Source organism: Rhea pennata, chromosome 2, assembly GCF_028389875.1.
Source record: "Rhea pennata isolate bPtePen1 chromosome 2, bPtePen1.pri, whole genome shotgun sequence".
Taxonomy (NCBI): Eukaryota; Metazoa; Chordata; class Aves; order Rheiformes; family Rheidae; genus Rhea; species Rhea pennata.
In genome coordinates, this window is record NC_084664.1 from 154830249 (window position 1) to 154851934 (window position 21686).

Genomic DNA, 21686 nt, shown 5'->3' on the forward strand with positions numbered 1-21686 from the left:
ACCGGTGAGGAGACACAGGCACTACAACTGGAAAGAGAGCAGGAAGGAAAGCCTACCATGTGAGCAAAGTGAAAAAAAAAAAGACAAAAAAAAAAAAAAAAAAAAAGGAGAGAGAAAAGGGAAAAAGAAAAAGGTCTGCTCGGTGGACAGCACTCGGGCTGATAGCAGGGATTTCAGGAAATCCAAACACTCAGACAGGAAATCTGAACACTGGATAAACATGCCATAATCTGCACAGCCACAGTTAACGCGCTGCGTCCCCCGTTAACCCCTGCGCTGCCCGCGCCGGAGACGCGGTGCCGGGAAAGGGGAGCCGGCGGCGGCGGCGGGGGGCTCCCCGCGGTCCTCGCCGCGCACCTCCCCGGCTCCTCGGGCCCCCCTGCCGAGGAGGTTGCCTTCTCCCCCTCTCTATTTCTCCCCGGCGATGGGTTAGCTCCGACAGGGAGGATTTTTCCTCCGCTGCCAAGTAAACGGTGATGTACGCTGAGTTTTCCAACAGCAGGGCAAACCTGTCCCAGCACCTGTGCGCTGCTAACTGGGTCTACCTGGAAGCCAGGGGTTAGTTTTCCAGCTATCTCTGCTTTTTTTTTCTCCCCTCTCTTTTGCTGTAACTCAAGATTTATCTGGCTATGCGATACTTGCAGGGTCCCGGGGATGATTTACTCCCGTGCAGGCTGCAGCAGGGGGAGGGAAGGGCACCTTAGAAATTGGAGGGAGAGAGAGACCTTAAAGGAACAGGAGACCTTGAAAAACTACTTTTACGCCATTTTGTCAAGGCTTTTAGGATCAAACTTTTCAATACTTCGTTGTTTCTGGAGTATAGACTTTGCTGTTCGTGTCTTGCGGTTACCCCTCCAATATTAACAAGATTACAGTTTATTTTTTTTTCTTGGAGGCCTCTTAATTGAATTCTTTATTTATGTCATCTCTCTTGGCTAACACGTAAATGTAAAACTTTTAGGTAAATATGACTATAACAAAAAGCAATAGCACTTCCTATCAAAATAGGTGTAGACTCCTCGTTCCTGCAGATGTAATTTGTGAAATGAAGTTTACGTGAAAGTTGTCCCATTTAAAGCTCTAGGACTATTAACACGCACAAAACTAAGCTCACGTGTTTGCAGGATGGAGACTTTACTGCTTTTCAGAAGCTACTGATTGCTAAGACAAGGGCCCACTAGCAAAAATGCCACTTTTCCCTTAAAACTCAACTCCGTCATTTCAGGACAGTCCTGCCTATAGCATATTAGAAAGAAAAAGAAAAAAACAACAATGTTTTTAAATTTTTCAGATTCTCCTAGGACTTCTCCCTAATGATAAATATAAAAACCTTGAATTTCACCTGGCCTTTGCTGGTAGACGTGATTAAATGCAGAGGTAACTTCCATCGACTGGTCTCTTTGCTCAAAGCATGAGCCATTGACTCATCTCAAATACCCTAAATGTTAGTCCCAGATGCAGTATAACCTGTATCATTTCTGTATGGTATTAACCACTACGAACAAAATGTGAGCACTGTAGTAAAAAGCTTCCTTCAGCAACTTCTGCTAGTTATAGTTTCTGCTTATTATTGCCAGAAGAGAAGCTCTGGCAAAAAAAAACACATCAGCTACAGCATTTGCTGGAAGTGGCCTGGCTTGGAAATGGAGCCGTGTCTACCGAAGGAAGCCATCCTGGCCAAGCAGGGCTGCGGGAGCCAGAGCTGGGGCCACAGGGCTGGGGCAGAGAACGGGACTTCTAGGTCATCCCCACCTCGAGAAACCTCCTCTGGTCTGCAGCCCATTTGTGAGTCAGGAAAACCCTTGAAAGTCGGGTGCTCGGGATCCCTGTCCATCTCCTGCTACCCTACAGGGTGCTGGAGGCCACTGGTGCAGGATGTCGCCCCCGTGAAGGCCTTGGTGGAAACAGCTGGGAGAACAAAGCTATTGCGGGGTGGGAAGTCATCCCCGGGGCCTAGCATGTGCTACGTGAAACAGGCACCCATGGCAGCTTGCCGATGTCAGGAGTGGAACTGGTGGAAAAACAGGGGAAAGACTAAAACATCTCAGGGTCGTGGGGTTTTTGCCTTTTTTTTTCTTTGTTGTTGTTCCATAGATTTTGCCAATGAGCTATTTTGCTTATTCACTTTTCCCCATAAAAGTCCATCCTTCACTTTTCTTTTTTTCATCTTTCCTATTCTTGTCTTTTCTTAGTCCTGCACTTTCTAGCAGCAGCAGGAAAAAAAGAAAAACAGAAGAAGATGAAGGTTAACTTTTGTTTTTCATATTAACTGGCAAAAAAGAGAAACATTCATTCATATGCCCCCCAAAATTGGATTCTGAAATGTTGCCTTTTAAAATACAGAGACTTTTCATTTGAAAACATTCAAGCAGCACTAGAAGAAAGGAGCTGGGGGAAGTGGGATATAATTTATTACCACTAACATCTGCTGTAAATCAGTTAGAGGTAGGCAAACATTCCCTGCCAGGGCACCATTAGGTCAAGGTGAGAGGGGACAGAGCAATAATTAAGGCCAACGTTCTCCAGCCAGCTTCGCTCAGCCCAGAGCAGAAGAGCAAGTGCTGGCTGCAAAACTAGTTTTCTCTTTTCCATGACAAATTTGAAGGAGGAAAAATTATTCGTTGATGTTTGCAGTGGAAAGCCGTCAGTTTTTCAAAAAGCCCCAAGAATTTCCACACAAAACCGTTAGAAGTGTTACACGTTTCTGCTTTTCTAGTTTAAGAAACGGCTGACAAAGGCCATGCTTATCGCCAAAAGTTTCGTTCGGTGAGAAATTTCTATTAAAAAGCTCCACGGAAAGATATCGTCATCGGGCCTAGTGAAAAGGAGAGCAAGGACGGCACGGCAAATAGAGTAATGAAGCTCACAGGTATAAACCCTACAGAAATATCTAGCAGAAACAGGGTAGACAGAAAACTTGAAACTCAGGCCAGTAGAATTACTGAGGCTAAAAAGTGGGTGAAGATTGCTGGGAGGGCAGAGCAGCTGCAAAGCGTCCACGGTCGCCCGAGAGAAAAGCTGGCGGCCTGACTCGGTACAGGCGTGGAGATGCTTGCTTTGAAATGGGTGGAAAAACCCACGTCCACCCTCGGTGCGCCCACACCAGCTGAGCTTTCTGCTCGCTTGCTCTGCAGCCTTAGGGTGTAAGTTTGGGTAGTCCTAGAGCTGATAACAAATTCTCGCTCTAAAGCTACTGAATTAAGATAAATCCAGTTCATTAAAAATTAAAAGGGTTTAGTGATGCATGTGGAAGATAAAGCGCAGTGGATTATAATTGAGATTGTGAACAAAACGTTTGTGAAAAACTTATCATTAAACTGCAAGGCCCGAAGCGCTGTTATTTTTCATGTGTCACTGACAAGTCTTATCATTATAGCTAGGAAACTTTATTTTCGATATCGACTGGAGACAAAGATCAGCGCTTTCATTTTCGCACCCTACCTCACTGGATTTAGGGACGACTTCAACAAAACAATTAAAACACTGGGGGTAGGAGGGGAAATTTGAAGGTCCCGGTTTTGTCATTCTTCACCCTTCGGTTCCCTGAGGCTTTATACCCTTGAAAAAGTGACTGATGCATTCACGTGAAACGCATGTACTTGGCGTGTTGAGTGCGGCCAGCGCTGTGCACTGAGCAATCCCAGATCTCTCGGTAGCTACCGGGAATCGGATGCCAGAGAAATGCTGCGACATGCTTAAACGAAGTTCCACGTTCACACTGTGACTCTCCCTGGATTTGCGACAACATATGCTTAAGCTTAGTGCACATTAGAGCGCTGACTAGAAAGCACTAACCAAAAAGATTTCATAAACACCGACGTGACTTAACAGAAGCTAGAAACACTGGTTTTCACACAAAACGTCAGGAATCAACTGGTTTAGCGACTTCTCGCTGTGCCGCAAAACGCGTCTCCTTGGGCACGGGCGTTCAGTTTTAACGTGTTTGCTTAGAGATCGCTGCCAGTTCGTATCGCGCTCCGCTCCTTCCTAATCGAGCGGCCCGAGGTTTGCTTCTGAGATGAGCATCCGTGCTGGCAAGGCTGCGTTCGCAAGAGCACCGAGCCCCCTTCCTGCGGCAGCAGACCGCGCGCCCGCGCACTGCACGGCAAACGCTGCCGCTTTCCCCGCTCTTCACCCGGTGAAATACAACCGAAGCTGTGTTCTAAGAGGTTTAACAACGTGCTCGTACACTTATTAAGCAAATAACACCTCCTGACGTTACGAAAGAGTCCAGGAATTTGGAAACTGCCTGACAAATTCACTTGACCCTTGGTGGTGACTGCAAGCTGTGCCGATGCAACGGGAGGCTGGGCAAGGGCTTTCATTAAATGTCATCCGATGGAGTTGGTTGCAACATAGCATGCTCGTTTCATTTTCTACTGTCTTTTTATTTTTATATATATAAAAAAAGAAACATTTGCTTCTATGCCTTTCCTCTTTCTTCCTCCTTGCTTGGCCAGAAAGGAGGATTTTTCTGTAGTTCTTTCATAAGTTTAACTGCTGGCTCCAACATTTGATAGAGGTACCTGGAAACTCCAGGTAATATTGAGAGGCAGCTAGAGGTTAAATTACACACCTCTGACACTAATAGTAACAAAATGCTGATATTTGAATTTCTGAGCATCGGTTTGCGTTGCTCCCTGCAGATCTCCAGGCTGTGAGCCCTGCTGAAAGGGCCAGGTTACCAGGACACGTTAGACATCTGAGCATCACAGCAGACATGAGTTTCCCCTTGACCACCAAACCATTCCTCAACTTCCTTTCTAAAAGCTGGTGAAAATAAATGTCTCCTAACTCTGTTATCATTGGCTGTTCTCAGAAGATTGAAATGACAAATGCATCATGCGAGCTCCGGACAAACCCCACACTGATCATCAGGTTGGTTTAGCAAACATAAGATTTCTTTTAAAGGAAGTATAAAGTGCCGAAGACCTGAGCCTTTGGAAGTCATATGAGCACTAATTCTAAAGTATTTTTTACAAGTAAAGATTAGACATACATAACAATTAATGCTAAGATTGCTATAAATCCTTTATCACCAGGAGCTGAAGATTTAAGATAAATATGTAAGAGGATATGTCACAGGTGTGTGAGAGTCAATAGTACTATAAATGCTAAAAGCTTCATATGCTGTTAGCACTGTGTATTTGTATACAGTATAGACTGTATACAAGAACTGTTAGACTGAGGAGCTTCAGTGGGATCTGGAAAAGAAAATGGCACAGAAAAAAAAAAAGACAATTGTAAATTCGAGTTGCAGCATCGTTTTAGAAATAGGTGGTGATCATCATGGCAACATCTGCAATGAGGAAGACAAAGCCAGATCTTTCCTTGTGACTGAAATGCTTCAGGCCTTTAGACTTGTGTGTAGGTATATGTGTGTGTGGTCAGAATCCAAACCCCCAAATACTGATGAGGAAACAGGGCTGAAAAACAAAGCAGGACTGTAAAATATAAGCTTGGCATGTTATGACCCAGAAGTGTGTAGATAACAATGAAATGGGTCACAGGACTTTCATGGAAAGGCTGAACATTTGCAGAAAGAAACCAGGATAGTGAAGAATAGATGGTGTGTTAGATCTGGTTACTCAATTAGATTTGGTTACTCAGAAAGTGCTGTATCCTGTGCTCCCAAGAGTCAGAAGAGCTGCAGCTCCCGTCCTCTGCTACCGAAGCTTGTGGGACCATAACTGGAGAGGGCTGATGGCTCATGAGGGGAAGAACGCGATGATCAGAGGAGAGACTTATCACCGCAGAAGAACTGCAGTGCTTCCCTTAATGAGGATCGTGCTTTGCAGACATCTCTTCCTGCTCTTGCTGGTTAAAGTCTGGTTGTAGGAGCCCTTCTCCTACTGAGAGATGCCTTGAACTCTTCCACAGGAGATGGTGGCCACCCTTATCTCATTCTCCCTTGCCCTGAGTATCTCAGCTAGGGCCATGATCCTGTCTCAGTCAGAATTGCATCCCGGCATCTCCATCAGCAGCCTGTGCTGTGGTGGAGCCTGGAGGTTTCAAGTGCTGCAGTACGTTATGATGACCACACGTCTGTTTCAGGGCTACACAGCACATGCGTGGAGGAAAGTCATATGACATTAAGCATGAGTTAAGCTGCCTTCTGGCTGCTTTATATGCTGCTCTGTGACCTGCTGTGCCAACATGTTTGCTGGCAAGCGAGCCAATGACTCCTTTTGGGGCAAATGTCTGCTTTCCTGCTTTTTAATTGTAGCATGCACTGTGCTTCAGAGCAAAGTTCCTGCGTACCTGGTGCTCACAGTAACCACACAGGATTATTCATCCAGTGCTCTTCATACAAGTGAGAAATCTTGCACTTTTCCTTTCATGGAGGAGAACGGGGTGGTTTACTATTCAGTTCAGGCTTTGGTTACTCTGTGACCAAATGCTAGGTGTATCCTACACCTAACTCCCTAAAACTTTCATAGCAGCCTCTCTGCTCTCCAGGGCCCAGAGTGCAGTCTGCACTACTGATGCTAGTTGAAGATGCTCCCAAACTTCTGTGTCCAGCTGAGTGTTTTAGCTTCATCCCAACCTGGAGTGAAACCCAGGGACATGGACTAACTCCACTCCCCTCATACTCTGCCCCACACATACGGATCAGGCAAAACACAGCCTTGATCTCTATGGCTACATCTCTCCTGTCTCTGTGCACTCTGCCTCAGTAGGGGAATGATTTTCTTGTGCTAAGAGCTTTGTGCTGGTTTACGTTTGCACTGTCATTATAGACTGGGTCTCAAAGTTCATCTCTGTGCCTGAATTTTTCTGGGTAGGGAGCCAGTGGTCTTCCTTCAAACTTAAGTCTGAGTGTAAGTCAACAACCAGGTGATGTAGATGATCAGAAATTTGGAGGGGGGGGTCAAATGCAATTTTGAGCCCTAAGCCAGTGTGGAGGTTTGGACACATCTCTACCTCAATTCTCCATATAAAAATAGGAATAATCATGATTTCTGACTGTGTAACACATGGCTCAGATGCACTATAAGTCACTGGTTGCACAGATGCTTCAGGGATGGGAATTATAAGGCCCAAGTATGTATTGCAAGCATGGGATGCTCTCTAACATTTCTGCCAGTATAGTTCTAATGATCAACTTGGATTCTTCACTGTAGAAGGAACTAGAGAAAATATCACAGAGGATTGACCAGATGACATCAGTTTTCCCTCTTCACCATTTTATATACATTCAGTATGAAAGCTTGGTTTTGTTTCATAAGAAATACAAGAAGTTTAGAAGAGAATATATTTTTTTGGAGGGAGGTCCAAATTAAATGAATTCTAAAATGGGCTTGGAATCAACAGCCACTGCTATTTGCTGTAGAAGAAAAGAGAGAAATATTAACTTCTGTGGGAGGAGGAGCTGTGCCTTGAAAAAAAAAAAAAGTTGCTAGTGAATGCAAAGCTGGTTTGGAAAGCTAAGATAATTGGAAACACATGTTCCTCGCTGCAGACGTACAGTGCATAAACTGCAGGAGAAAAATAGTGATAGAAAGGGTATAGAGTATTTGAAAATATAGTGAGAGAAGTCAATATTTTCCAACTTGTTAATAGCGACTATACCTGAAATATTGTTTTGCTTTGTTATTATCCTTAAAAATACAAATATATCTGCAGACTTCCCAGTATACACCAACTTTATAATAAAATAGAGATCCAGGTATGTTGGATGATAGCATTACATAAGGAGAATATTTTAGTAAACTATCTGAACAAAGATGACTCATAATGATACAGTTGAATTTTTTATTTTAAACACAAAAAGTTGTGAATTACTTAGCTCCTAAAAATAACACGCCTCCCTTTTAACTTTCAATGAACTGTGTTGACGTTGCAGGAGTTTCTAACTTTTTCAGTACAGCAAATCATCCGTCTTTTGTAGTCTGTTAACGCAAATATCTCTTTTCAGGCCAAAGCTTCGAAACCAAAGCACACATAAACCCTCTCACACCCACACTCCATTCAGTTTGCAGTCTTTTTTTGTTCTGCCTCTCAAATGCAATCCCTTCTTGGGTAGTAAAAGCCACGGGAGGAAGAAAAAACTGAGAAGAGCTGCACAAAAAAACTAAGATTCAATATATAGCATAGAATACTCTATACCATCATCATACCCTAAGGGAATGTAGGTTGGGCATTAAAGTTGAGTGGGCAGTGTTGAACAAAGCAGGCTCTTTCCCATCTTTGTCCATTGAGTTTCTTCCCATCCCCATCAGACACGTGTGTCTCTCTCATCGTATAACCCCTCATTTTCTCTCTCTTATTTCTCAGCAGTGATAAGTTTCTCAACTCTCAGAAGAATATCCAGACATTGGCCCAGCTGTGGTCTACACCACTCTGGTTCGGTTCTGGTCTGATACATCCTACATACCAAAGTTATCTTGAGAAATTTTGATTACTGAAACCTAAATTTGGCTACGTATGCATTAGTTTTCAAAGATGTGACGAAAGGCACATCCCTCCAGAAAAGCCATTTTGCTCTCAATTTTCAAGTCCTTCTAATGCAAGGAGGAGCAAAGTGTCTTGAAAAGGCCTCCACATTGCTGTCATATGGGGATGAAAGGAGATTTCCCTGAACTTTATGAGCTGAAATGACTCAAGCTTTTAAACTTCCATAAAGAAATAATTATTTAAAGTAGATCAGCCTGAGACAGACAGCTAATACAGAAAATGTGATGCAGATAGATTCAATTTAATGAACTAATTTTCACAGAGTTTTGATATGGGTGAGTTTATTTTAGTAACCCGTCGTGCTCATTGCAAAAGAGCAGGGATGCACTTTTGCACTTCTGTCATCCAAAGGCACCTGAAGTCAACAGGAAACTTTCCCTCAGCTTCCAAGATCTTCAGGTCAAACATCTGAATCCTTCAGCACTATACTTTGTGTTATATCTGTGGGGAATATGGCAAATGTTGTGGTCAGGGAAAATACTTTGGTGCAGGAAAAGCCAATTTTAATACTGCATCTCAGGATTAGCAGAATCTTCACACATTTCATATCCTCACTTCATTAATGTCAGTCAGCTTTCCTTCACCATGGGCTATCTTACCTGTGTGATTTAATGCTTTACCTCCATGTAGAAGCCAAGTAAATTGTCTCAGGTGTGAAAAATATGAAAAGATCCTTCAGAGGCAGTCAGAAATAGATGTTTTCCAGTTCTACTTTGTCAGATCTTTGAAAAACCTGCGGGGTAATCAAGGTATATTGTATTCCAGTAAGAGCAGCAATTTATTCCCACGCCTACAGGTGTTTTCCAGCTTTGCCATGATGAGCTCCATGTCTCAGTAAGGAGACTGCCTCATGGGCACTTATCCTCTGAGTCATTGCGTAACATCTCTGTGGCAATTACATTACATGGAAAACCGTACTGAAAAACCATCTGTGCCTCTTTTAAGGAGTCTTTAGAGGAATATGGGTATTGACCTTCCTGTTAAAGTTGACCATGGTTTCTGCTTTTGCTGTTTATCTCATCTCTTCTCCTTCCATTGGCTCTGTGCCTCTCAACTGACGTCCAGGACACAAGCCAGCATGCTGCAGGAGCAGTGAGCTCACCGGTGAGCTGTGGATCACAACTAAGGAATCTCCATCTCAGTCATTTCTGGGTGTAAAACTTCAGCGTTACATACAAAGTGCTAACAGGACTGCAGATCATATTTAATAAGCAAAATAAAAGAAAGGCAAGTCAACACCCCCAATGATTACTTAAGGGAGGGTTTCTCAGCCAAGTATAACACTTTCCCCGATGCATTTCTGCTGTACTTTTCCAGAATCGTTTACTCTGTCCACATAAAAAACAACAGGATGACACTGGGACCTGAACTCTGACTCTCTGCTCTTTCTGCTGTTCTGGATGCTGATGCTGCTCTTTCACAGCAGCTGAATTGAATCCAGATGGAAATGTAAGCTATTCCTTCTCTAAAGAACAACTATTAACAAAAAATGCCACACTTTTACGTATTTAAGAAGCTACTTCTATCATTTTTTGGCATGATAGATTGCAGTCTGTTAACATATTCTACTTCCATATGAGTATATTGAATTATTTCTTGTTAAGGGAGCAGATTTGCTTCAACTTCCATTCACTTCAAGTACCTGGTTTTCAGCATACTTATTCATCTGTATTAGGAATGTGTAAAAAAAAAAGGACAACCTTTTTTCTTTGAATTGCCGAGATGGACATGTTGGAAATCTAAAAATGGAATGATACATAAATTTGACATTAACTATGACTGTCCAGGAAAAATATTTTAATACATGGAAATGTATTTAACTTCTGTGAACAGTGTTCTCTTTTTACAGTGAAGGCAAAACTGTAAAAGTCCTGTAAAAGTCTTTTACTCCTGTAAAAGAGGTCCTTTTCTTTAGGACCTCTCTGATGCCTGCTCATATCATGTCTTGTAGGACAACCTAGGATAAGAATGTAAAGTGACAGTGATTAAAAGTAGTACTGCATGTAGTAGCAGCAGGAAATTCCTATTAGCTGATGTCTGTCCTAGCTCTCCAACTACTTAATGTCAACCTTTTTGTAATATTTTAGTATTCATTTATGTTTTCAAGAAGAGTTACAGAAACAGTCAAAATGTATTCGCACAGTTGGCATAAAGCGAGAGCTGAAAACCTAATTGCTGGGAACAATCCAGTCAAAGCTTTTTCATTTGAGGCATCCTCTCTAATTAAAAGAATATTAATAATTTTGTAATAATAGTTAATAATATGAGGACCGGTCATCTGATCATTCTTGATCTAAGAAATACGGTGACAATTGATTTACAAGAAGATTGTAGAAAACAGGAAAAAGGAAGGAAGCCATGGGTAGCCTTAACTTCAGATAACCCATGGCTTAAGTGTCTGATTTCTTATCTAAGCTTTTCCATCCTAGGAGCTCCTGAAGCTCAAGAGGGGGTGTGCCATCGGATGATGGTGGTGTTGACTTCAGAGCGCTGGAGGAGGTTGGCCAACTACCAAGAATCAAAAGCTTCCCAAGCATTCTGCATGCTGATAACGAAATGCAGTGGAGAAATTTTCCTCCATTACATCCTGAGGCAGGCGAACACTGTATGTGCATTACTGGCGCATGATGCCATACCATGTTTTCATCTCTTTTCAGTGCGTGGTGGAGACTCAGTTTGCCACAGTCAAGTATACTGGACGTATCTGGTTTTACTAGTATGACTTGCAAACCAAAGTACAAAGTGCAAGGGAAGGAGACAGAGATGATTTTTCACATTGGGCTCATTCTCTGAGGGATCCCAGGTGTTCTTCTGTCTTCTTCTGGGTTTATGGGGACATCTTCCCTAGCCCATCAAAGCTGCAGCAGCAGTTTTTTGGTGATCACTAATCCCACTGCACTGCTGAGGCTGAGAGAGACGGGAGTCTGTACTGGGAGTTTAAGCCAGAAGGATGAAATTATAGAAGCTGGATGTAGGCCAGAAACATCAGGGCTAAAAACTAAAATCCCTGAAAGAGTTGCTGAGACCTTATGCGGCATTCATGGGCAGGATGTTTGTTTTTCATCTCCTCTGAGGGACGGCACATGAAGCAGCAGTTTCCCATCTTAAAGCAATTCTGAGACTTTTGTTCAGAACTGACTCAGAGGAAAGGGTGCCGCTCGGTGAATCACTGCACTACTTCCCCCAGCGTTTGGGTTTTCCTTAGAGATCTCGCAGCTTGCCCTACAACCATTCTGCCTGGCGTACAAGAGCCCCTGGGACAGCAGCACGAGGACTGTCACCACGGGCAGAGCCCTCCTCAAATGCATTGGTCACCGGGGGCCTGCTCCAGCAAACACATACACATATGCTTAACTCTATACTTCTGAGGCATAATCCCATTAGTTTAAATTAGATTTCTCAGGCTTAAATTCCTGCAGAATCAGCACTGAGGTCTGTAGCAGCAGCTGCCAGAGGTGGCACCGTTAATCGTTTTGCCCGTTCTGTCACTGAGGGCTGCCGTTGCCTCAGCTTCACCACCTGGCCAGAGCTGCTCTTGGCTCTTGCGTGGCAGAAATGTCTTGTGGTTGAAACCCAAAGAGCCCCGAGGAGGTTCGGCTTGCTGAATGTCATCACTGTTCATGTGCTCAAAGGTGAAAAATGAGTCCTTCCTCTGTTTCAAGGTCTCGGGTCTTAGCTCTACTTTATCTGCCTTCACCTGCAAGCCAGGCTTTGCTCAGCTCAGCTCTTCCATCGTTTCTGCCTTTTCTTCACCATCCTCAGGTTGTATGGAGGGGATTTGGTGCCTACCACTCCTGATGGATCACCTCAGCCACGTGGGTCAGAGCAGTATGGGGAACCCCTCCCCTGTGTCTACCTCGTCAAACCAGCATATTTCCTCCTACTTAACACTTTTCTGCTAATCTCTTGCATCCTGCTGGAACAGATTAGCCTTTAAAAGAAATATTTTCTCCACTCATCCTCAGATCGTTTTAGTTATTGGATCCTATTGCCAGCCCAAGACTAAATGAAGAAGGAGAATTAGGTAGCAATGGGATGAATAAATGTCCTAAAAGTGCTGCCCTCCCATGACTTTTACATGAACACATAAATTATTTTCTATGTAGTTGCTGCTTTTCTACCTGAAATCACTTGGCCACTTATTTTTTCAATAAACCAGTAAGTCTGTGAAGTTAGTGATTTTATTTTATAAACAGCTTAATGAATAACTTAATAAATAATACACTTTTAAAGGCTGTGAACAATATGTGTATATGCAATGCATATAGATTCAGGAGGGGCAGTCTATGAGGGAAAGTGGACTTCTTTTGTTTAACTGCATGTATTTTAACATTTTGGTTTTAGAAAAAAAAAATCATTCTCCCACTGGAGACCATTTATGCCAAGTTTGAGCCTGGAGCGACTTTTTACAGCTCAGTTGCAGTAACCCCTTGAATATAGGGGTTTATAACGGAAACTCTGACAAACTCGTAGCTCAAGTGCTTCTACCAGATGTTTCTGTAATGAAAGGATTGTGCAGAACAGGCAACAGAAAGCAAACTGTACTTTGTATTTTGCAGCAGTTGTGAATGATTGTGCTCACAGTTTATAAAACTATGGTGTCTTTAACCCAAAGCTGGAAGGTTCAAATGAGTCTGCGCACCAAGTGTATGTGCAAAATTAACAACACCATGTTGTGGCAATGTGACCAGCTGTTGAACGTAACTAGCTGCCTTGAAAATACAGGTCGTTTTGCTCATCTGAACAACGATTCCACCATCCGGTAGTGGTGGTGTAGATGGCTATGCTAACATTCAAAGTGCCCTGAAGAAGGATGTGATCAGTGCTCAAATAAATAGATGGTCTGAATGACAACTACATGCATTTCTCAACGCCAGTGCGACACTGAAGTGGTTCCTCTGAGCTCCTCAGCTGGGAGTGTGCTATCAGTGGGATGGTTTCCTCCAAGGTCTGCTGTGCCAACGCGTTTGCTCTGCTGCCCTGAAAGCTCAGCAGCCCCATGGGTGATTTCTAAGTTGTCTATGAGATGACACAAACAGTTCCATGGAGAAAAGAGACCTAATAGCTGAAATACTGTGCTCCTTCCAGTGAGGTAGTGCAAGGGGGGTCCAACATGCTGTAACAGCACTGACTGCAACTAGTGCCCAACTGGTGCTAGTCTGGTGGTACTTAGGCTGTGATGGTGCAAAGGGAGTTGATTCAGCCCTCTGGACCTGTCTTGGACATTTCTCTACGCTCAGAATCTCCTCAGAGCCATAAGTGGCAGCCAGACCCGACCTCGTGGTCTCCTTCCCCAGGGTCCTTGAGGGCTGTGGGTATTCAAGCAGGTCAGCAGGCTCCGGGGCTGAAGCTGGGCAAAGGCACAGGGAGATGCATCCTGACAACACATTGGGGACCTACAGTCCCTGAAAAGTTGAATTCTCATTTAGAATGGAATTATTAAGAGAAAAAAAAACAAAACACAAAACTTCACCAGAAAAGGAGGCTTTCTGTTTATAAATATTACCAGAGGTTATTTTGTTTCTATTTTAATCTTTCTCTTGGGGCTCATTAAGTAGGCTCATCCTTTAAGGATGCTATGGAGACTTTGAGTGCCAGCTGCAAGCCACGAGGCCTGCAGAGGCTTCACAGGCAGGACGTGGGTGACATTTATCACACACATGTCAGTTCGTTCCAGATGCCTTCCTTTTCGTGGTCGTGTTTTGTGAGTCTGAATTCCTTTTGGGTGACTAGTAGTGACAACGTGTAATTAACGGGCTCCTGACTACAGCCCCCATCACGGTCTGTGATGGCCCTGTGCCCCAAAGTATCAGAGCTGTAACAGTGCCACAGCCTCCCTGGGGTGAGCAGAGCTGGCTGTGGGGTGAGGAGCTCTGTCGTTGCCTGCTTTCTTGCAGGCTCTAATCCTTTGGTAGGACATGCAAAGTATTTTAACCAGTCTTCTTTTATCTTTCCCTGGTGGCGCTATCAAGAACCAGCAGAGCGCTTTTTCGGAGTGGAATCAGTAAATTTGTTATAACAGACTCCAATGTGGTAAAGTTTTGTTTATCTTAGCTGAGGAACAAATAATACTGTTGTAACTATGAACACAGAGAAAAGAAAAACTGGAGGAGTGCGCGATAGGAATAGTCTTAGGGGAACAAGCTCTCAAACTTGCCTTTCATCAAAGTGACCTGAAGGCATAAGCATTTTACACCTTCCTTAACTTACACCACTGCCTCCTTATCTAATGGTAAATTTGGGCTTGCACTTTGCTATCCTTGATTGATCCCTAATAATCCTCTTATAGAAGACCTATTTTGATTTCTTAAAAGGAATTAGATTCTGAAGGAATGGACTGTAATCAAGTGTTCACTTCTTGGACTTAGGAATTCCTGATCTGTGATGTGACTGCCAAAATTCTGGGCAAGCCAAGGATGTGTAAATTTAGGTGCCAAAAATCAATGGCCATTTGGGATTGAAACTTTCAATAACTGCAAGCGAAGATAGATGAACAAAAACTCACAAAAATATTATGATCATTAAAATGTCTTGACACTATATAAGTGCTATATATATTACTCTAATGGGAAACACTGGACACTCTATTCTGCTTTTTCTTTAAAAGAATGATGGTTGCATTCATCCTGAGTGATTGGTACCAGATAATATCTGACCTATGGCAATGAATGATTTTCACTACTTACATATACATATTACATTTTTTTCTCCTAGCACAACGTTTTCTCCCATGCTCACTACTTTAGGCTCCTCTTCAGCTGTCTGGCTTCTTAGCAGAGAGCTGTACAGGTTGCCAGATGAGTCTGAGTGAACTGCTGCATTCATTTACTGGCCATTTGAAATGCTGGCTATCTTCCAGTTATTAATGTCTGCCTCACTTCATACATACTGCTCATGTATGAACAGTAAATTAGCTAAGAGTGCACAGTGACATACCCTGAACTGTTATATGTGTGCATATTTAAGAATGTCCATAAAAAGATATTAGGATATTGCAGGAATGTAGGATGCATTACTGTGTCTACTTATATAACAAGAATCTAAGGTGCAGAGCAGGAGAGGAGCAAACCTCTTTAGTGCCCAACCTTTTAGAGCATGAGTGGTAATGATAGATTTTAATTAGCAGCATCATCTTGGTTTGTGATATCATTATCTTCAGCAATTTATCGTATGAATGCAGTTCGTGGTAGCAAAGTGACTGTGAAAAATGAGGACCAAGGATTAATTTCTGGCTGCCTTTCAGTTGATGGCAGAACTCCCAATGACTTCAAATGGTGAAGATTTCACCTCAGTTTTTAACTGGTGTAAGTTGACATACCTCCATATACTTCAATAAAAACAATGAAGGCCTGATGATTTATTGCAAGTGAGAATCTGGCCCGAAAGCTATTAAGGGCTATAATTTATAAAGCTATAATTATGGAACTATAATTCCATCTCGGGTTTCTGGCGATATCACAGATCAGAGTTAAGTGAATTGTGCAAATAAATGTAATGGTCTTGCAGTGCAGTGGAAATCTCTCTCTCTCTAGCTAGGACTCAGCACAAAGATATTAAAATATATTTTACCCACTCACAGCAATAATTGGAAAAGACACATTTGCTGCAGTGCTGAGACTCCCAAGGCACTGAATCAAAACATGTAGTTTGTAGCAACCACTGCGAAACCGTAGATGGTCCCCTGCACTCCTGTGATAACACAAGATATAAAATCTCCTATTTAATCTGGTCTTTGCATGGCAGTTATCTTTATTTGGTAATAAGCTCAAATTTCAAAGCCAGATGCATTTAAATGGCACATAGGTGTTTGTATATGTCTAGCCTAGCGATGTGAAGTGGCATCTGTGCATGCCTGAAGATATACCTGGATGCCAGGAGTGGATGAAGCCCCACAGTGGGGAAGGCATAGTGGAGGCGTTTGGGATGCAGGAGCATACACTACACGTCACGATGAGACTCACATTTCTCCTACCTCTTTTCAACCCTCATTCTCCATTCACTTTATAAATCTGTATCTGGATGATTAGTCTCCCAGTTAGACAAAAGCACATCCAAATACCCACTCTTCATGTTCTTACACATATATAGGCTAGGCCCGTAAAGATGGATGGGCACCATTGCGTCTTCCCCCACGTGAAACACTGCCTCAGCTGGTCTCTCTGCTGCCTTTCGGGTTTTTGAGACTGCAATTAAACCAATATGTAATTAATCTTCATTAGAGAGATGCATCTGAATCACAACCCTGAATCTGAAAAGTCTGGGGCTTGGAGGAAGCACATGCATGGATCGAGAATTCAGTTTGGACCAGATGTGATAATTCTGAAGATGTGGTTCTGCCTTGACTAGGAAAAGCATAATTTTTGTGAGTCAATCTTTTAAAATTAAAGCAGAAAAAGGAAGAAATGAAAAAAAAATCCACAAAAATCAAGCCAGATGAAAGAAGAAAAAAAAAAAAAAATCCCCCACACACAAAAATGAAAAGCCATGACTAATACATTGTCCCTTTGCCATTCACTCATGTAAAATGGAGTTTTTCAAGTCATATACTCAGCTGCAGGCAAGAGATATGTCTCACGTGTCCAGGTTTTTGTAATGTCAAGTCACTGGAAAGTGACTTCAAATTCACATCTCTCTTGTGCCACGGTAAACTTTATTTTGTCTATATTTGCTCTGCAAGGGACCATAAAGGAAGTAAATGACAGATTTCCTCTGTGGAAAAGTCCTGCAGACTTTGATATTTGTAAAACTGCTAGGATCTTCAAGAATGAAGGACCACAGAAAAAAAAACAAAACAAAACAAAACTACCCCCCAAATTCAGCAGAAATCATATTGATTCTATAGTATTTTATATGTAATTTCTTGTTAAAATGAGAATGATGAAAAACAAACAACAGCAAAGTTGGAATTTCCTATCTGGTTGTGAAGGACTTTTCTGCAGGGGCTACAGTGGGTTAACTACCGTATCTGAAGACTATGGCCCTCGAGCTGCAGTGAGGACATTGGCCCTGGCAAGACAGATTATTTAACCTCAGAGCAACTGCTTCTTTTTTTTTTCTTTCTTTTTTCTTTTTTTTCTTTTCTTTTCTTTTTTTTTTTTTTTTTTTGTAAATGAAACAACTTCCACCAGGCTCTGAATCAGCAAAACACTGAGCATGTGCTCAAATCAGTTGCTGTTTGAAAAATCTCATTTCTGTGTCTTGTTGAAGTCATTGAAAATTAGGCACGTGCTTGAAGTTAATTACATGCTTAAGCAGAGCTTTGCTGCACCAGGCTTAGCCCCGATCCAAAAATCAAGGCACAGCTTTTTGTTGTCCTCAATGGGCTTTAGCGAGAGGGCTATAAAAATATCTCCTCCACACATAATATGTTATTTGCCTCATTTTCCCAGGATGCAGAAAAAAATAACTGTAACTTAAGGCTTGAGACAAATGTGTTAGTAAGATATGGATCATATCTGGGAACGTGCAATGACACTGCCCCATTTATACAGCTGAAGATCTGATCTTTGCTTCCTAATAAAAGCGTTAATCTTCAAAATCCTTTTGGTAGCCTATATTAAAGCAACTCTAAACCGGCAATTAGCTCTTTTTCTTTTTTAATATGCTGGGTGTGCATTTTAAATATATGCACATAATTCTAGGGAAATGATTCATAGGGATGAAGGCGAAGGTGAAAACCATCTCAGAATAACTTGAACAGAAGATGACACACATCAGTTCCTCTTAGTAACAGGAACCAAAGTTTTATTGAAACCTCAAGTAAGGAAACACCTTCTTTACACGGAAATACTGACAGAAGCGAGCGCGACGCTTGCTTTAGGAGGCGTAGCACAGACTTGTCAATGAGTTTCTCGTACCCCAGTATGCCCCAACTGCGCACTGCGCTGCACGCTGTACGGTACTGCTCGCTGGGGTGCTGCCCGTTTAATGAAGCACTTCACCAGCAATGTGTCTCCTGACTTATTAAAGCTATGATAAAGCATATACGTTGCTGGCAGGAGTCCCGGGGAGCTCCGGCAGGCTCCCTGAGGGGCCGTGGGCGAAACGCCTGCGGTGGCCGGGCCCGACTCCTGCCCCAGACGCCGGGCCGGGGAGGCGAGAGGCGGAGGAGTCCCCTATGCAGCTGCGTTTCGTGGCTGCCCCGATGTTACAGGAGGCCCGCAGCCACCTGAATGTGCTGCAGACATCTCATCGACATCTCTACTGATAAATTAAACTGTGCCAGGGATTTTTCCCAAGCGGGAAGCCCGAGTGGAGCTTGTCTGCACCGTTATGTTGTTGGCATCGTCCCTGGCACAGCTCTGGAGCTAGCATGGGCTGCTGCCTTTCCCAGTTGCCCCTTTGGAAGTAGATATCCTGCTTCGGAGGGCCAAAGAATTTAAGATTATGGATGTAGCCTCTTCCAAGGTGGCTGGCCCGAATGCCAGGGAACAGTCCCAGGTGTATTTAATTTTTGCATCCAGGAGGCTGCCACGGGGCCAGATATGATCAGGGCGGGGGGGGGAGGGGAAGCACATTTGTAAAGAGAGTGCTAATGGAGGGCCCACGCTGTGTTTCAGGGCAGCAGCAGGGATGTCAGGTCCAGCAGGCAAAGTGAGTGCAAAGGGATGCTCAACTCGTCCTGGCATCCGTGGGAAGGCAGGCTTTCTGCCGATGGAAACCTCGCAGGAGCACGGCGGATCAGCCACCTCCTGCTGGGCAGGAGCCGAAGGTCAGCCAGTGCCACCCAAGTTTGTTACCAAACTCGTTTAATTTTGGTTTCTGCCTTTGGAGGACTGGCGAGGATGTGTTGCAGAGAGCAGCGCTAGTCACCCCTGCACATCAGGCTGAGAAGTCTCTCTAGAGACTTTCAGGTTGTGCAGACCCCTAGCAGAGTGGCACTGAGGCTTTCCTCCTGCTGGGCAAAATCCTGCCAGGTGCTGAGCACCCCCAGCGGGCCACCTTGGTGTGTACACAACCCTCCCCACTCTGCCCTCGCTCCCACGCTTCATCTTCACCCTCCTCTTCTTCCCCTTGCAAGGCTGTGCTTCTAATTTAGTAGCTGGCTGTGAGCACACCCCAAAAAAGATTTTGTTTTTAATTAGATCTTGGTCCTAATTACCTTCAGTCAGGCAATTTTCACATCTCAGCTGACCAAAGCCAGCAGATGTGAAGTCCATCTCTGTAATAAATCATCCATCCTGCTCCCCAGGCTGGAGATGAAGAGTGAATAAGCGGCACACGCCGCATCGGCCTAATAGTCTCCTAAAATATGCAGGCAACTCCCACGGCAGATGAAAGAAAGACACGGGCACAGCTGAGGAGCTCTTATGGTGCAAGTGATGCTCTCGTTGGCGGCTCCCCCCCTTCTCCAGCCCGATGGGGAAGCCTTGCCGTCCTCTGGCAAGGATGAGTTGGATGCAGATGAAGAAGAGGGGGTATCTCTTTAAAGTCAGATAAAGGAAAGCTCAGTTTCCCCCCAGCCATAATAGAGAGACTGGAGATAAATCTTGAATTTACATTGACTGGCCAGATCTGTAGAGAGAGAGATGCCAGCTAGAAAACTCCGCTACAATTAAAAAAATAAAAAAGGATTCTGTGAATAAGCACTGATTTGGCAATGAAGCCTGACAAATCCTTTCCTAATCTATGCAAAATGCTCCAAACAAGCCAAGGAAACTGCTCGAGGAAGCTCGCCTGGTCTGAACTCACTCCCTGCCTTCCCTGTGGCTCTGTGCAGCCCTCGAAGCCGTGTCGGGACCAAGCTGCACACCCTCCTGCTCCTGCAACAGGCATTTCCTGGTCTCGAGGAGTATAATTCACAGCATCAGGGAAGGCTTGATCCCTTGTTAAATATCAGATCTAGAAAAATAGGGCAGGAAGGGACTGCAAAGAGCTGTCTGGTCTCCCTGCCTCCATTGCCTTTGGTTAGGATCAGTGGTGGCTAACCTGCTCCCGACAGGTACGTGCCCGGCGTCAGGGAGACGATGTTCCTTCGGACAGGTAAACACCTCTGCTTTCGGCAGCTTGGGCAGCCAATGGGTTTTTCTCTGCTTTATGATAAACGTATTTTTCATCTCTGAATGCGTATGATAATTAATGACGGCTGAGGGCCAGGTGCCCACCTGGCATAACCTGGCACGGCGCTGAGGAAGTCTGCAGAGCTCTGCTGGTTTCGATCAAACCCGGGAAACCGGCTGCACTTCTTAAATCTGAGAAAGTCAGTTTGACTCCTGCATTTTTCTTTTGCATCTGTAGGAATGGCTTAATCCCAGGTGGCAGTGAAGGAAGAAGGCACTAGGTGTTTAATGGTACAGCTGAAACCTACCCTGGGGTAGGCACTGGATTAAGGCAATGCAATCAAGGAGAACACTTCTTTTCCCACTCTGCCCAATTACAGTGGTAAAAAATAAACCTCCTTATTAAAGAGACAGAGGTTAAACACACTCACACACCCAGGCACAGACACACACAAAAGAGAAATGTTAAAAGTACCTTTACATTTTCACAATGGTCGGGTTAGATTTCTGATTCTCTTATTTCACAACACTGCAAAGGATCTTAAGGAGAGGTTGTGCCTCTGTTGTCTTTGGAAAGTACCTCACACGCTGTCGGTTCTTGCTACCAGAGAGAAATAACAAAAAGCTGAAGGGATAAGACAAATATGCTCCTTCAAGAGTTTCTAATAAAATGATAACGTTGAGTGAGCCTGCCAGTACTTTCTGTGTCCAGATGCACTGCAGCAGAAGGGAAGAATTTAACATGTTTTGAAAATGCCAATTGTCTGTTGCCAAAGATGCATGTGATCCCACTGCCGGCAGGGTAGGCGGCGGGGATTAAGATGTCAGAGGAGACGTCATTCTACCAAGGCAATGTTGATTTCACTGAAGAAGACAATGCAAAAATACTATTATTTCTTATAAGGAAGATTCCTTTTTTCCTTTTAGCTCACACTAAGTTCTCTGTTGTGACAAGCTACTTTGACAGGAGCCCTTTTTATTCCCTGAAATATCCTTATGGTGATATCAGCCAGGATATAGGATGTAGCTACTTTCCCACCTACATAAGGGACTTCTGGGGTCCTGTATGTCTCAGAGCATCTCTCAGCCTTCCTTTATGTATAGCCACAGAGGCAACATAACCCAAGGTCATGTCAGAAGTCTGAGTCAGAAAAACAAAATCTTCCGAATCCCAGACCGGTGTCCTCAACATCTGCCCACTTTGAGCCTGTGTGAACTGGAGTTCACACG